Raw genomic sequence first — 15,697 nt, forward strand, 5'->3', positions numbered from 1 at the left:
TGTCACTAAAATAACTCCTATAAGTATGGATTTTCAGCCCGATGCACGGTGACACTTATCCGATTTAGGACCCGAGAGCTACCAGGCTGCTGGCTGTGGGTATAGAGCAAGTTTGGATCTAGTCTATGCAGAAGTTAAGCTTTGATTTACCACAATTTTAGGTGGAATTACTTCTACAGAAACACATCCAATGAATCTTCTTTTCTTCTGGAAGATTTACATCTCGTGAATCACTTAAAGATCAATTGAAAGATGGGTCATTCCATCATCCATTATTCCGCCTATTTTAACAAGCCAATACTCAGACATTTATTGATGTATCCGTCCCAAATTACAGATCCTGATTAATTATAATGGTAACAAAGACCAGTGAAAATTTTCAGGCTTTTATCTTTATTAGTTTAAAAAAAAAAAAAAAAAAAGTATATTCACATTCAAACATCGTCTCAGATCTCAGAAAAAAAGTGAAAGGGGTACATTTTGTTCTTACTTACAGCTTTTAAGACAGACTGACACATAATGATGATCAGCCTCTCACCCAGCTTTTTAAAGACAAAACTTAAATGCCTATACACACTGCTTTTGATTGTGTCTGTCCAAAAGGTTTTGCAATAAAAGTCTCACATCACCATAGAGAAAGAAAGAAGCTGTTTTAAAAAAAAAAACCAAAAAAAAAACACCACCATTTCTAAAATGACGTTTAAAGTGCCTTATTAAACAGATCTAATAATGCAGGTATTTTGCTACCAGTGCTGCTTTTTCATCACTTATTCAATCCCAATACTTTCAGGTTGCCCAGTTACCTCTAATACCCTTGCAATTTAATGCCAGCAAAGGTGTGAGAGCCTCTGAAGAAAGCCATATCCTTTAAAAGGCCATTTTGAGAAAGCAAGGCCCTGTAATCTAATAAAAATCTTTCAGGCATAACATTTGCTTTAAGGCAGGTGAGACATCCAGTTCAAAGACCTCTTATAAAGAGTTTATATTAGCTACAGAAATACTTACGAATAAATAAAATGTGCAAAAAAGGTCTAGTCAAATACGATGCAGCTCATATTAAAGCCAAAATTGCCACAACAACCTATTCACTGTATTACTCTCATTTTTTCCTTAGGAAAAAACAAAAAAAACAAAACAAAAACAAAAAAAAAAAAACAGGCTGCTTTAAGTTGTAGTCCTAGCACTGATCCAGTTCTTCACCACCAAATTGGTGTGAGGCCAATAGCCTGTGTGCTGTTACTACAGTTTGTTCACATATGCAGCCAATAGTAAGGCTCAGTGTAACTCTGTGTTTGAGGTGCTGTATTGATCTGTGGCATTTCCAAAGGAAAGTCTTAGTCATCTCATTTGCTTGAAGCACCAAATACATACTGCACTACAACAAAAAATGATTTTTAGATTGTTTTTAGATTCTTCTCTACAACAAGAATACCATCAGGGATCCATTTGATGGCCTTCAAATTCTGCAGCATTGCAATGACCTGAAAGTTAGAGCCAGATACCATAAGAAATTTCCTCACAGGCATGAGCAATAAGCAACAACAAGCCCCGGGTGCTGGAGTAGTGCTATATATGATGGATGTAGCCACTTATGCCATACATTGGCTTTTTGACTTAGTTTCACATTTTGTTCTTTTTTTCCCTGTCCATTTTTAAACCTAATGGTAGTGGTGGGAGATATATCGAATATACTCGATGTATTGCGAATTCTTCCACGTGTGATGGTTAAAATGGCTTTAGCGTAACCATCGAGTATAAATTGCCAGGGAAATATTGAGCTGTTTGCATCTAATTCACTGTGAGTTTTCTTTCCCCAACATCCAGCGAATGCATCCCAACTCTAAAATTTTCTACCTAGCATATAAACACATACTGAGCATGCATGTTTATAATCTACCAGATAGGAAAAAAAAATATGGCGACAGCGGGAGTTTCAGACGAGTGAGGGAATGAGACCCTCTGTTGTTTGGATTTCCCTCTTGAACAAAATGTTATATATCACACAAAGCAGGGATAGTATATTAAAATGCTCAACAGGTTTTGTGGTATCAGTTATTGCACAGCAAACTGCAGAATTAATAAGACTTTTTTTTTTTTTGTTTTTTTTAGTGGTCTGCCCATGAGGCCTTTTAGATTTCCATCATCTGCTTTTTTCCTCAGCACAGTGGTGCTGGCATCACCTAACGCAATACCAAGAAAATAAAAATTACACTGAATAATATCCTGACGTGCAGTAACTGCAGGCAATAACATGCCAGCATAGTATTAACTACATGTTCATCTTATATTACCAGAAATAAGGTTGCATGCTTGTGAGTAAGAGCTTAATTAGTGAACTCCGTGTGTGCTTATGACAGCTGGATAGCACACATGTGGGTGACTGACGGGGCTGTTGATCAATGCTGATGACTCAGAGATTACTGAACCAATATGTTGGCATTTGAAGCCAATCTGGACTCACTCAACAAACCATACTCTGGTGGACAAACACACCCCCTCCTCCCTAACATGCAGACATATCATCAGCTGCCTAATGATGAAGGGTAGAAGATGACAAAGTGACGTGAACCCATTTGTTTAAGTCCTAAACTTTGAAAATGTTATTGTTACCGTTCAATGATCGATCATCGTCACCTTTAAGTGGTTCTATTGGATCTCTTATGAGATAAGGCTGTTTTGTGTCCATTACCATTCTGCGTACAGTGGAGCAGACTGCCATCTGTGTTTTTGATCTACCTTAGTCTTCTATTTGATCAAACAACAGCCGAGGCAAAAAGCCATCAATTGTGATTGTGACCTGCTGCTTTCATTTTGTCTACTGCTTATTTTGCACCCTATTATCATTTGTCTATAAAAAATTAAACTGCTGAAAGAGTCTTTCTGAAAGATTACCAGATTGCTTTGGACACACGGTTTTAGCTCAACGAACAAAACATGCTGAGAGTGAAATTAGATGGACGTTAGATAGAAGATTTTGATTTAAAATCCCCCAAATTCATATTAAGTTGTCAAATTTAATTGGGAGAAGAAACAGGACACTATCCTGCTGTATAACTACTTGCACAACAGTGGCCCATGGAACTGCAATTAAAGTAATAGAACAAGCTCAGAATCCCAGGTAATGAAGCTGGGAAGACAAGATGTCCTTGTTAGCTAGCTTGTCAAATATCTGTGTGTTCTCACAGATTTTCGGTAACTTTTCTGCGACATGTTCACTGATAATTCCTTGCTGCTGTCAAGAAGTATTACGCACAGTACTTCTAAACAAGCTGAACTGTAGGTAAATGCTTTGAAGGCCTCTAGTTTCAGCTGCTAGGTCACTGACGGCTGAGCGACAGCGTGAACTCTGACATTTTAGCGAATCCCAGGCTCTTCATCTAAATACAGAATGACTTGTTTCTTCCAGGATTCAATCTACCCTTTAATAGCATTTTCCGGGAGTCGGTGACTCAATCAACACCTAAGAAATATCCTTCAAACACCTCGCCAATTCCATTGATTGCAACTGTCTGTGCCGCTCAGTCTGACAACTAGTTTGATTTGAAGTCACAGAAAAGTTGGAGCAACAAAGTGCTTCTTTTCATTTTTGAAGAGAAGAGAATCAAGCAATTCATGTCATAGTTTCTCCCCCATGTAGTCTTTGACTATATTAAAAACTTTTTATCCAGCTGCGTGGCTACACCTGAGACGACACGACATACATGAGATGCACAAGTTGTAAACAACACTAAGGGCCAATTATCCAGCAGTATGATGTATAGCAGGGTGGAGAGAAGCAAGCATCTGCTGAAAGCATGTTCACTTCACCATGTTGGCTTTTTTTCATAAATACTGCATTTATTCATGGTTTGAAGACGGGAGATAATGAGAACTCCTCAAGCCCTACCATCAATGCTTCTGCCGAGGGCTCCTTAAACCACTGCAGAGGAACCAGTGAGTAATGTCAGACTGCTGTGCATGCTCTTTCAAACATATCACTCTAGGTTTTTGCTATTTTCTTTGCATTAAGAGATGCTCGTCTTATTCAAAATAAACTTTTCATCTTTAGATATGTCATCTTTAATACTTCTCCACACCAGCTTCAAGATATCCCGATGAAAATTTAGGTGACAAAAGTGCCTAGATGGGCGGGTAATGCTGGTGAAGTTACAGGTGTCCCTTCCCACCTTTGAAATCTCTGATTATTGTGACATGAACAATTACCATCACCACCTCTGCTTCCTGCAGGATCTACATTCAGTAGTGAGGTAAAGACAACTGGCCTGTCTGATCTGTTCAATGAAGAAATTCAGCACCGTGCAAGAGGCGAAATTTCAGCATCTAGAAGGACGAAGGCATGCAGGGAGTGGGCCTCAATCTCCTCATTTTTCCTCCTCTTCCTCAGTGTGAAGAGGATGTGCAGCCAAGCATCTGGGACAAGAACAAGGACTGTGGTGGGACTGAGGCACGGGAAGCATTCCTCTGAAAAAACATCCATCGCTATGTGGCCCCGGACCAACCCTCCTACCCAGGGGCAAAAATCTATCTGCTGCTGCATTGATGGTGGATCTGAAGCACCCACAAGCTAAGAGCGGGAAAAAAAGACGTCCTCTGTCTCTGTAACCCCCGCTGGCATTCAGGGCGTTAGTCTTCCAGAGATTTCCCTAGCAGAGATAAGCAGTAGAACCATTCCCTGATTATCCAAGCCATGTTCATGACCTCCGAACTTCACTTGAAACAGTGATTTTAAATGGAAAAGAACTTCATCCTGGGGAAACAATGCACATTGCTGTTAAGCTCGAGTGATTATAAATCAACATGAGATATAGCTTACAGTCTTTCTGTTTGGTTTTAATCTGAAAAATCCAAAGAGTGAGGACCCACCACAGTTGGATTTTTGTTTGCTATGCATGATGCAAGGCACCATTATGCACATAGCAGTGTCACAGCTGCTGCTTTTATTCAAGCAGCTGTAAGGCTGACCTTGAAGTGCTTCAATGCTTTGTCATTACCAACAGCATAGAGGAGATCAGGCTTTCGCAGTAGCAGCACCCAGACTCTGGAATAATCTGCTAGAGGAGATTCATACTTCAGAGTCTATTCAGTCTTTTAAATTGCGTCTTAAAACTCACTTTGGCTTTTAATTCAAGTTCAGTATGAGTACCATCAGACTGGTTTATGTTTTTTTAATTGTTAATTGAGTCTATTTTTTTCTCGTGTTTTTAACCGATCGTGAAGCACTTTGGTCAACTCTGTTTTTCAATGTGCTATACAAATAAACTTTTAATTGAACAGCTCCTCACAATGACTTGTTTCTGACAAACAGGGACAATTTTCTCTTTGTTTTCTTGACATTAGGATGACATTTTCTCATATAATTAATTGTCTGATTTTGTTTTGATGAAAAACCCACACATTCTGCACTGTATGGTGAATGGACTGATTTTTGTACAGCGCTTCTCTACTCTACTTGATCAAGAAGTGCTTTTTACTACATGGCTCATTCACACACATTCAATCACTTTTCCTACACCAGTGTCTTAAAGCTAAAACTCAGACACTCACACTCCAGTGAACACATAGGGAGCAACTCAGGTTTCAGTGTTTTGCCCAAGGATACTTTGGGATGTAGACTGAAACATCCAGGAATTAAACCACCAACCACTTACTGGAGGCAGTCCCTAAAAGTCATACATGCAAATGTTAAAAACGAGCCTTTCTATAATGTTAACATGTTCCACAAATGTTTTCGCTGTCTCTAGATACTTCCCCTTCATTTCAGCTGTAGTGAAACTATTACTTTTTATACTGTATATCTCAACTGTTTAAGTTATATTATAGCTTAAAGTTATGATTGCGTCCTAAAAGAGACTCAAAAGAGCCGCTTAGCTTCTTTAGGCCCATTTTTGCCATCCAAAGTTACCATCACATTTAACACCAAACTTAACACTAAATCTTATAATCTCAGGTTGAACATCATGTTAAATGTTTGGTCACATACAGCTCACAAACCAAAATAAATCTGGCAACAACCATGCCAAATTAAAGTGTATTGAGTGTGCACTTAGCTGTAGCATTTAAAAATTCAAATCGCAGTAAACTCATGTGAAGCCTGGTGTTTTGATAAAGAACTATATCTGCCATGCCAGACGTGTTTGTGGAGGATGAGGTTTTCCCTGGCAGCCACTATGAATGGCTGTCTCTAGTATGACAGAGAGCCAGCACACAGAGCAGCTCAACATGGGTTGATGCCATCAGCATAGTGCTCAGGGACATTTCCTCACCCATGGAGAGGCCAAAACACATTTATAGATACACACATTTCAGCAAGGGAGTGAGCATGACTAATGTCCCGGACTCATAAGCCAGCTGGATGCTTGAGGCTTGAGATGAGACATTACACTCCAAAAACAAACCTGAGACAAACCTCAAACAAACAGGACCGACATACTCTGAAACACTCTGCTCTGCCGAGCGCCCAAGACCTCAAAATCCAAATGTCACCATAATGAAGATGAACTCTATGTGTGGAAGAGCACCAGTGCTAGTTTTTATGCACCTGAAAGCATTTTCAGTATTTTTTATAAGAATCTGTTGCTAAAAATAACCACAGTAGACTAAATGGAACAGAAGGTTATGAATCCTATATAGCCATCACCAGTGCTGATAATATGATATCAGTTTTCTCCTTTCTCTCACAGCAGAACTATTTTCTTTAGATAGATAGGACAGATAGACCTGCTGTAAGGATTTCTTAAACTAGATCTAAAAGAAAGTCCTGGTTTACCCCCAAAAGGCTTTTTCTAGTTCAGGTAGTTCAGACAGTCTGTATGAGAAAAAGACATCTTACAGTGAAATAACTGCAGTTTCTTACATTAAAATAAAGCAGACTGTTCCCAACACAGTTTAGATCAGGGGTGGGGAACTCCAGGCCTCAAGGGCCGGTGTCCTGCAGGTTTTAGATAGCACCCTTGGTCAACTGACTAGTTCATTACCAAGCCTCTGGAGAACTTCAAGACATGTTGAGGAGGTAATTTAGCCATTTAAATCAGCTGTGTTGGATCAAGGACGCCTATAAAACCCTTGAGGCCTGGAGTTCCCCACCCCTGGTTTAGATCATAGACTACAAATCTGAAATATCACACTTTGCATCCAATTTCCACAACCATCTCCAGGGTTTACAGAGAAAGTTACACTGTAAGAACACTGACCAATGTTCGGGTGGTTTCTTCCAGCAGTATAAAACATCATGTCATAAAGCTCAAGTCATCTCAAACTGGTTTCTTGAACATGGCAATGTACTCAAATAGTCTTCACAGTCACCAGATTTCAATTCAGCACAGCGCCTTTGCAACTCCACTCCACTGTGCCACACCAACATGTCAATATCGACCAAAATCTCTGATAAATAAGGCAGAAGTGGGCCCAACTGCGTAATACCAAGGTGTGCATAATAAAGTATCCAGGGAGTGTGTGGGGGTGATTTAGGATAAGAAAAAAAAAATCCTAGAGCTGTAAACCAATCTAAAGTGTGATTATCTACTGTATTAGAATAGAGCATTTGATTTACTTCTGGAAGTTACAATGCTTGTGTCTTGCATGGAGGAGGTTCAGCAAACAGCTTAGAGAAGCAATAAAAAAGCAGATCATAAAAAAAGCACTACACAAACAACATTTGGCAGTGATTAGAGCTGCACACAACCACATATTGCAGGCAGTGAACTATGAATTCAAATGTGTCTCTAGTGGCACTTAAGGACCACTTGATCAGCTGTGCATTTAATGTGATGAACCCACCTTAGATTAAAATGCATTTGTTTTGTTTTTTTAATACAAACCCATCATGACCACTACAGAAAAACACTTGAAACACCCCTCTCAATCGGGATTACCATACAGAACCTGCATGTCTGTTCTCCAAGAGTAAAGACTCTAGATAATCTTGTCTGACATTTGGGACACAGTAGCAAGAGTAGTACCTTTGTACTGTTTTGTTACCCATCTATCCCCTCCCTTTGGACTCTTGTAGCCTCAGAACCACACACACACACACACACACACACACACACACAAATTCAGTAATTGTCCTGCCAGATGACCGAGACAAGATGACGTGGTCTCCTGAACTCATGGCCACAATGAGGCACAATTTCTTCACGCACAAAGATGAAGAATACACAGGGAGCTGGTTCAGAGGCTGCATGCAGAAGGTCATGAATACGGCTGCATAAACACAGGCACATTTAGAGCAGCAACAGCGCGGCTTTTAAATTTCCGAGTAATTAATTCATCAACTGGAGAAGAAAAGAAAAGGGGGAACTACAAAAGTGGGTCAGAAAAAGGAAATGCAAGGTGAAGGAGGACAGAAAAGGAGACTGAACAATGGTGTCAAACCAAAGAACACTAGTCCAGTGATGCTGCCCTTTAACAATCAGAGCTTTTGAGGGTGGAGGGAGGGGAGAGGAGGTGCTTCACATCGGCGGTGCCAGGGCCCGTACCAGCTAGAGTCAGCCACCGCCACGGAGACAAATGACTGAGCCACTGCACTTTTATACATGTGCGACTGGCAAATCCACAGCACCAAACATATTGTCAATACTGCGCTGTATGCACAGTCAGCAGTGCTTACACAATCTCAGTGACAACATGCCATGTGTGCGCATCACAGAAGACCAAATCCAACATGCAAAAATTAGGTTAAATTTGAGTTGCTCACACTCACCTCAAGTTTGACTATAGCCTCCATTATCACAGGGATCAGTACAGGCACATTAAGATATTCACTTACCCATAGTGATGATGTCACTATGAGGTCAAAGAGAAGCGTGGCATCTGGCAGAGTGACACACAATACTCGCACTGCAAGTTGTTGATGTAATATTGATGAGAAAAGTCATGAATAGAGAGCCCTACGTACATGAATTTTAATGTTTTATACCAGTTTTCATTGTTAATGTCTATTGCATAAGCTGATACACTCACGGAAAGCTAAGAATCTCTAGCAGGCCAAATGTGAAGTATTTTTTCCAGTAACTTCAAAGCAACGAGCTGAAACATTAATTCTTATTTACGGAAGTTGTAACATGCTGCACAATTTGTTAAAGAGAAGTCGCTCAACGTTGATGCGATTTGTAACTATAGGAGGTGTCTCGGTTCATTTATTCTCCTCTCTCATTCTCAGATAAATAAATTATTAAATAAATTTGTTTCCAGCAAACAGCGAAGCCAGCCGATTAAAGAAGATATATAGTGATAACTGAAGAAAGCACAGGGAGCTTTGTGGGTCAGCTGAAGGGCACGTCAGTAAATGAAAAGCCAGCTGTGTACATCACACACACACACACAACGCCGCATTAACTCCACCCAGAGACGAAATCAGATATTAAATATGCACCCGACTTCATGAGGGGGAAATCCAATTTCCAGCGAGCATCCTCCGATTCTGTTTTAATTACGGCTCGATCTGTATTTTCAGGAGCTTCTCTACACAGTTAGTAATGAGCAAACAGAGAGGTGAATCAGTCTCAGCCACTCCGCCTGCTCCGATCAGCCAGTGCTCTCATTAACCTCAGCAGGCTCGAAGTAGATCAATGGAGTCTGAAGCAGCCTCGCCCTAACAGACCAAATTTCCCAGAACACGTCCAATTTTAACAAAATTACAGAACAGCGCTAAAAATGGCTATTGGTATGTCTACGCAATACTTTTCATGGTTACTGACGCAGTCTGTGACTAACATTTTCTTTTACTTTAGCAAGCTAGCTTGCTACAGAATGCATCAGTAACAAACCACTTTTTAAAAAAGATCTCTATCTAGTCCGCATCTACTCACTGCAGTATTTTCGATCAACTGAAGGAGTTTCAAAGAGTTTTTAGGACAGCCTGATAATAACGAATCATAAAAGTTCAGCCTAGAAGTAAAAAACAAATGAACTAGTTCTTCAGCGTCACTCTGAGACTCTTTGTTTGTAATTTTAGAGATATTGTGCAGATGCAGTGGAAGTGCTACATAATTCCTTAATATGCACATTGAAGGACGTGTCCTTTCAAAATACTGGTCATGCAATGTTTCAGAGAACATAAGCATTTGTAGTACACTATGTTCACTGGCTAACAACATGCCCTGACCTGCCCCTTTCTCATCATATACAGCTTCAAAACAAAGATAGGTATGCTATAAAACACTTATCTCGAAGCTTCAGAAACAAGTGGGTGACATCAAAGTATCTATGTTCAACTTTTAGTCACTGTCTCTGCTCTGTAGTTAGCTGGCTAGTTTAGCTCAGTGGTTCTTTAATGTTATCGGAACAAGGCCCCATTAGAAGTATTTCCAAGTCACAACTTGACAAATTATCTTGTATATAGATAAATTAAATTCCCCATAATATGTATACATGGCATCCGAAAATATGTGACTTAGCATATGCTAACAAAACTAACAAATTGCATTCTTTTTTTCCTCCTTTCTTTATTTTTTTTAGAGGAGAACAGAAGAGGACGAGGAGGAGATGAGGGACGTGACATCAAAGGAGGTGAAAAGAGAGAATGTCAGATCTATAAGACGCTCACTTTCAAATTTGTCAAAGTTCAAAAAAACAAGACGTCGTCACATAAATGGAAGCAAAAGTTACGTGACCAAGGCAGATGAAAAAGCAGAATTCAAACCGGCGTACGACTTCATTGACATCAAGCCCTTTTCTTCTTAAGAGTTTTGGTCCTGCTGCTAAAGTTAAAAATAATAACCAAGCTGAATGAGAACTCAGAGTGCACTCATTTGGTTTATATTGATTTCATGCTGCAAAAGCCCCCTGTGCACATGACCGAAACCTTTTTGGTACAGTACAGTCTCTCACATAGTAGATTCCTTTTAGGCAAGAAATAAACTGAAAATAGTGTAATCTGGCTAATGATTTGGATAATGTTCTTAAAGCCTTTGTGGTTCTACTGAATGACATGTGGAGGTGAAGAGCTAATGCGTGCATTTCCCCTGCTGTAAAAAACAGCCCAGTATTTCAGCAGCGTATTATTTATTCCCAATAGTTCTTTATTCAAACAGCTCTCTGCTTTTAGTTTATGATTAATGACAGATTGGCTGTGTATAGAGAGACTGTAACAGTTCAAATGGTTCAATTATAGCAGATTGTGTAAACTCATATTGAGCATTCTTCACAGTTCGACAAAAGCAAGCCACATATATTACAGCAGTATTGGCTAAATGGGATCTTTTTAAGACAATATTAAGTGGACAAAGGGAAACAAATTAGATTATTAAAGTGAGAAAGGCATTTCCTAAATATTTAGTATACTTAAAGTATTTAATGGAACAATATTTGGTTGATATTGATTCCTGCTCTTAATTAAAATCACCACAAAATGACTATATGCACTAAATATATTTAATGGGACACCAACAGAATAAAAACTATATCTGCTGCTTTGTGCAGGGATATTTCCATTCCAGTCAGATCTTTCATCTTCATTTGCTTATTTATGAAGCACTATTGTAGCTAGAGACAATTTCCCAGGAGCACTGCTACAGAGCGTTTTCACAGTAGCTCCAGAATTGGTTCCTCCCAACAGAAGGCAGGATTGTTCCCCACACATTTCAATATGAGGGGGGGAAGACAAGAGATCCTCCGGCTCCCTCAGGCTGCCTGTCATCATGTAATTTTGCATGATAACAGAGCCCCTTACATTATCCAGCTAAGGTTATCTAAACAGATTCATCACAATAAAGCCGTCTTAAAGTGTGAGTGCAGAAAGAGGCTGCTAAGGAACCAAGCATTTACAAAGAAAAGAATTTTTTCAAGCCAAATGCTCTGTAGGAAAAACACAGCTTTGATACACTCTCATACACTGATACGGTCCAACCAAGCTAAGTGTTGAGACTAGTTCTCAACAATAAGCCTGGGTGGACAGTTACATGTTCATTGCCCAAAATAATGGAGTAACAACCCAGTACTGAGCCTTTAGAGAGTACAAACAATCTATCCAGGCAACCTTGGCCCATGACTGGTGCCTGCAGTACTCACTTTTCTGTGAGCAAACAAGCAATTAGCAGTCCCTTTAGCAGTAAACCAACAAATGGGGTGGCCACTTCCACTAAAGGGTGGGGAACTCCAGGCCTCAAGGGCCGCTGTCCTGCAGGTTACAAATGTGTCCTTGATACAAAAACAGCTGATTTAAAGACTAAATTACCTCCTCAATATGTCTTGTAGTTCTCAAGAGGCCTGGTAAGGAACTAATCATTTGATTGAGGTGTGATGACCCAGGGTGATATCTAAAACCTGCAGGACAATGGCCCTTGAGGCCTGGAGTTCCCCACACCTGCACTAAACGTATTTGATAAGTGGAAGGTCCCTTTCTTTTTTAATCATAGAAGTCCCCACCAAGTGACCCCACAACTTAGTAGGAACGTTTGGCTGTTGTCAGGTCCTGGGTACAGGTAACAATTCAATAGCGTACAGAACCTCTTTTAGCAGCAATAATATGAAGTCAGAATTTTCTGAATGACTTTATTAGTCTCTCATATCATTATGGATGAATTTCGGTTTGCTTCTCTTGACAATGTTGCTTCAGTTCACTGAGGTTTGCAGGCATTTGTTTAAGAACAACATTTTTGAATCAACCTTGGGCAGCTGTGGCTCTGTTAGACTGCAGGCTCTAATCTTAGAGTTGGTGCGTCAAACTCAGGCCCCTTAGTGTGATAAAGTGTTCTTGGCCAAGACTCTGATCTCCCGAGTTTCTCCATTACAGACCACCTACAATTTAGAAAAAAAAAATGACAACCTAAAGCCATCTTGCCCCAAGATTTTTGACCAGGCCACAATTGCTAAGCCTTTCCCCACCTGACACTACACTTCCTCTCCTGGTTTCTATCCACAGCTGCTGTTCGTTTCTCCTCCCCTCACCCTGACAGCTAAAGGGGGCCCGTTTTGCTCTGCTGTGGGCCTGCTGCAAGCTAGGGCAGGTAATGGAGTCATAATGGGCTTTTAAGAGCCATACAGCCAATGGTGGTGTTTGCCCTTCAGTGAAAAAGAAAAAAAAAAAGCACTGCAAACAGGAAGTGCAGTATGGAGACATGAGTCATGATACCTGCTGATGACCACTACACCCTACAACACGCTCCAATAGAGACTGCTAACCTGCTGGTCATAAACCACTCACATTGGGCCAATATGATGGAAATCCCTCATTTTCCTCCTTTGCCCAGCACTTTAGAATCACCTAATGGTACTAAATTATTTCACCCTTGGTGCACAAGCCAGAGCAGCAATGAGTTAGAAACTGATAAGAAAACATGATTTTTACACACTACCCGAGGCCAGCGCAGACTGAGCAAAGATCCAGTTAAACATTAAGAGTTGAAGCAGAATCGACACATTAATGATATTGAGGTGCTCAGAGGTGGTGTCCTTTCAATGAAAAACCTCATTAAACCAGTCTGTTTGCAGGAAAAGCTAAGCAAAAACTTAGCTGACATGGAAAGGGCAAAGTCTTAATCAATCTAAATACCAAACTAATTATTTTTCTTCCCTTTTCAGTAATGAGTGTGGTATGCAGTCGAGTCATTTATGTTTTAGGTTGCCTTACAAAGAGATGGCTACTTTAACCTGTATCCTAAGTTGTGTATACCTATGAGCTGCCAGAACTGCTACGTGGCCTCTTAAAAACACTTATGTCAATAGCGGACCCTTTAAGTCTGTTCCACTCCGATCAATGACGAGTGTTTAACAGGAGGGACATGAATTACTGAGGTTGTAGGAGGAGGAGCATATCGAGTGGATCCAATCTGATGAAGCTTCTGCGTGGTATACCTTTCCTGCCGATAATCAGTGAGAACAAGCAAGAGTGGTGGTTCTCTGGTGCTGCGCACACAGGCGTGATTACACACTCAAACAAGCTTCCATGACATAACATCATTATGGAAAGAAAAATTTAATTGTGCCTTCATTCACATGCATGCATACAAACACACTGCAGCTGGACTGATAAATTTGTTTTGCATTATAGGAAATCAATACTGACCTTTCTTAGAAAATGAGTCGGTTAGTGCCGTCTGCACTCCAATATCTTTTCCAGTGATTTCACGCTTCAATGACTTTGTATTTCTTGGATAGTCACTGAATACTACATTAATTGTTTTTGTGTGTAGTCTAGTCTCTCAGTTTATGAACAGCTGTTACCAAAACACAAAGCAGCCTAAAGCACTGCATGTTCCCCCAACGTTAATGTGTGAAGGTTGGAGAAGTGCAGAAGCCAGACTGGACCAATTCCTCCTTCTTCAGAGCATCCCCCGGGTTTGAGTGGTGGGTCATTTAAAGACATAAATGTAAAAGTCATATACCCAACAATCAGTCTCAAACTTCACCCCCTATGGCAAAATTATTGCTCAACACAAATTTAACACACATTACATGTTTGTACGAGTTCTTCATGTGACCAGTGTAAGGGGAGGTTTATTTCTCTATAAAACAAACATAAATATTGAGTTATGGCAAATAGTTTGTTGCTAGTAGTGACTGAAACACTTTTGAAAAGATGTGGTCAAATGTGAGCCATATACAGCCAGAGCTGCTCAAAGTGTTTGCTGCTTTCAAGAGCTGGAATGTTAACAGGCCTGTTTTATCGAGTGCCCAGCATTGGATTAATAATTATAATTGATGATAATTAGTATTAGTAGTGATATGGTAACTGAACCAAAGTGCTCGTAAGAGTTGGGGCTCAACACTTTATGTAAAAATGATACAAATGAAGCTTGGAAAAGTATTGATGACACATTTAGCCAGCTAGTTGCTAATATCATCACACGTTTTTTGAAAGACCATCAAGTTACATTTCCATAGCTAAAAGTCAAAAGGGATATTTGTCACAACTGCATAAATATCCATGTGATAAACTGTACAAACATTTTTACTTTTCTAAGCTAACGCTGCCAATAAATGATAAGTAGCGTTAGCTTAGAAAGCTAAACCTGCCAATAACAATAATAAGCTTCTGAATAAGGTTATTCTGAATATGGACTGAGGTGATTTGGCAAACGCATTTGCATGTTATAAAAAATTTCATGAAACGTAAATAAATAGAGACTAGAATGTTCTACTGGTTGATGCCTTCTGGCAACTCTAAAGCTAGCTTAGCTGCTAATATTCAAGTTTTAGACCAGAAACAGTTTAACTTAATTATTATATTATTTATAATATTATAAAAAATATTTTCTTTTAACTATGAAAAACTAAAGAACTACAAAGAAATAAGAGTTAAAGTTAAATATTATTTCAGTGTTTTAACCTTAAAATAGATATTGAAATCTTTGTTTTGAGTAATTATTTTGGTTACAAGCAGTGACTGAGCCATTTACAACACTGCTCTCAATGAAAATTAGTCAGTCAAAAGTGGCTAAAGCAAAAACAAAAAGTAGCTTTTGCGATTTTCTTTTGTGCTTTAGACACTTTAGTTCATACATGTGAGTAGGGCTGCACAATTTTGCATAAAATGAGAATCACGATTTTTTTGGCTTAGAATTGAGATCACGATTCTCTCACGATTTTCTTTTCCAGTATAAATATTTATTGCACTTATTAACTGCACATCAACTTCGTAACAGTTGAGACTGAACATAAAAACAATAAATAAACATAAAAACAACAAATGTCTCACGTTTTGTTGTTGCCGCAAAATGTTGTACTGCTTGAAATTCCGTCTCCACCGTTGCTCGAC

General features: G+C 39.5%; 1 protein-coding gene across 1 annotated transcript in view; it reads right to left on the bottom strand.

The window, feature by feature from the left end:
- mbpb (myelin basic protein b) overlaps window positions 1-15,697 on the bottom strand; it is a 50,332-nt gene that overhangs the window by 1,035 nt on the left and 33,600 nt on the right. The window lies entirely within an intron of this gene.

Source organism: Astatotilapia calliptera, chromosome 11 (genome assembly GCF_900246225.1).
Source record: "Astatotilapia calliptera chromosome 11, fAstCal1.2, whole genome shotgun sequence".
NCBI classification, from domain to species: domain Eukaryota; kingdom Metazoa; phylum Chordata; class Actinopteri; order Cichliformes; family Cichlidae; genus Astatotilapia; species Astatotilapia calliptera.